Source organism: Halyomorpha halys, unplaced genomic scaffold, assembly GCF_000696795.3.
Source record: "Halyomorpha halys isolate HHAL.00 unplaced genomic scaffold, Hhal_1.1 Scaffold252.1, whole genome shotgun sequence".
Classification (NCBI taxonomy): domain Eukaryota; kingdom Metazoa; phylum Arthropoda; class Insecta; order Hemiptera; family Pentatomidae; genus Halyomorpha; species Halyomorpha halys.
In genome coordinates, this window is record NW_027108761.1 from 395,221 (window position 1) to 398,285 (window position 3,065).

The window sequence follows — 3,065 nt, forward strand, 5'->3', positions numbered from 1 at the left end:
ATAAAAGTTTTATTTTTTATTTATTTAATGTGATTTACAGCTGTAAAAATAAAGATATAATAAGTAAATATGTTGTATGTTTCATTTACACTTGAAAATCTTGGGAAGGAACAACCCATTGGTTGTACTTCAAGCATTAATTTAAATTAGAAGGTCCCATGGCCATCTTCTTTTCAGACGCCTCGGAGGATTATCAGGGATTGTTAAGGATGAGAGATTAAAAATTAATGGGTTAGGATAGGTAAGGAGTTTGAGATGAAAAGACGCTTATCTGTTTTCGGCCAAATATGCAACGAATAGGATGTTAAGGTCTTAATGGATGAGTTTATTTTTAACGACTAACGTTGCGAAGTAGGTTTTGCACATAATATAAAAATATTTTTTGTTTATTTATTTCATTTTTCTGAAAAAGTCATTCATATTCGTTTTTAGTGCCCTCGAAAACACGTTAAATAGAAATTTTCCTAAAAAAAAAAAAATTTACGAGGCCCCCTTCTTAACGTCTGTCAGTAATGTTTAACAGACCTAAACTAGTAAAAGACAATAATCAATCTATTATTCTTATTCTAAACAAGAACGAAAATAATCGATTGGTTTATAATGACCATAAAATACATACAGAGCAAAGCCGGCATACGGTAATATAAAAAAAAATTTTAATTATGTAAAATATGTTTATATTATATTTTTATAGGACACGTATCTAATATTTTTCCACCTAGTATCACCAAAAAAAAGGTTCATTGAAATCGTTGATCCCATGTGTGTACTATTGATCTAATGGTGGTTTCACTACCACCTACAAGACTGTAGCAAGGCAATAAGTACATTTTTTAATCTCAATTACAAATAATTTCTCTTCGGCTACTTTTTTTTTTTGAGGTGGCTATTGAAAATTTCTTGTGTCATGTTTGGGTGACACGGGTAAAGAAATACTCGAAATCGAAGTTAAAGAATGTATTTGCTCTGCTATTGCTTTGTAACATGTTGTAGCTATTAATGGTCCAGAGGTCATTCACCAATTCGAAACAGATATGATTATCAAAAACTTCAATATCATCATTCATACTATTTATGATCCACGACCCATCTATCCAACTGAACTAGGTCACCCTACTGATGGATATTTGGCTGACAGCTACCAATGTTGGACGGTTGTGGTACCAGAGCTACCTGTCCATGCTATATTCCACATTGCATAATAAACTGTACTATAATATTCATTAATTGTCTTTTGCACACTTAAGTAAATCATTATAAACATGAAATAACAATTAGATTATTAAAAGGTTTTAACAACGTACAAGATTGATGCTATTGTATGAGTTGTATTCTCCCATCTAAGTCCAACGTGTGTTAAGCCTACTTATTTCCAGGCGATTTTCTTGTTTAATTTATTATATTTTTTGCCTATTCTTATGTTTATATGGAATGATGTAGCTAATTAATGATGATTTGTTACTTCTTCGAAATTAAATTGAGTTATTTTACTACATTTAATTTTGTTGATAAGAGAGGGCGGATAGGAAGTGGAAAGTCACAAATGAAAATTTCTTCATTTTGTGAAACATTTTAATAAATTCTCAGAAAGATTTGTGTTTTCAAAACTACACCTATATTTGGAATTATACAAAAAAAAAAGTTGAGATTTCCAAAAGTTACTTTACAGCTTCAACTTAATTCACATACAAATTTTTCACCCTTTAACTCAATTTGAAAAAATAAACACAAAACACAACTTTAGATAAAGTCAGATTCAACAATTAATAAAAATACAATTCGAATAATTATAATATTGATTAGAAAACGCTGTGGACATCAAATTGTAGCTTTCTGGAAGAATGACCCATATACCAGACATTTCTGAAAATCTTGTTCTAGAGTGTACTAAGAGGATATAAAATGTACCTCTCTACAGTGAAAAAGTCTATTATTTTAAAGTGTTATTTGTACCTCTGGGCTTCATAAGGTATATAATTATTAGTAATAAATCAGAGTTACGTATTCCTCAAATCTTCTTAAACTCTTTATATAAGAATCCAACCACAAGGTTGTGGTTGGATTGTTCAATAAGTCGCATATCGTCATACACAGTAGATTGTTGTAAAAATTACGGAATGTTTAGGGGAACTCGCAATCGAAAATAGGTCATCCTTCCTCCCAAGCCTATTTCCAACCATATTATACATTTGAAAACAGGGCAATGCAATACCTGACAAGATTGTTGAATGGATTTTGGATGTACCTGGGATAGAAGTATCACTTTGTACCCATTGGACAAAAAAATAAACAGATTTTTATGTAATTGATATTACCACAGTTGGATCTCAGCACAATACATGCATTTACTTGTATACTTTGGCTACAGTTATTTTATACCCATTGACTGACCATAACTACTCTCAACTAAAAGAGAGGATTATTTGCAGCTTTTGTAACTTGTCAACTTTTATTGACTCTTTCTCATGATATGGATGGGTGTAACACAACTTTTACGAGAATGAAAAATATATATTACGAGATATTTTGTGCAATGTGCAGAAGGCATCAGAGAAAGAAATCCGAACTGACAATGAGTACCTACTTAAAATTATTGAGACACTTGCCATTATTTTCAAAACAACATGCAATTATTTTTTATTAAATTTATTTTCTTGTTTAATCCTACTTATCTTAAAAGTCGTTTCATTAAGTGAAAAATAAACAAGTTGAACTCATCGTGAATTAAAACTCGAGATTTAGTTTTCATTGCAGTTTATTATTTTTTTTTATTTACTAAATTTTAATTTTATATCTTGTTTTATCATTTAGTAGTTTTATATAAATACAAGTAAATGTTTTACGTGACAAATTTTGACTCAATTGCACTGAGTTAGTTTACAAGCTACTGGAAGGCTGGAGTTAGAAAGCTGGAGAGCCATCTTGTGTTGGACTTGGGTCTAACTCAAGAAGAAGTTGATAAATATAGTGAATTATATGACGAGTTATCAATTTCCTAACGATTTGGTACGGATATTTATAAATTGTTTTTGTCACGACCAAGATATAGTTTCAAAGTTATTCAA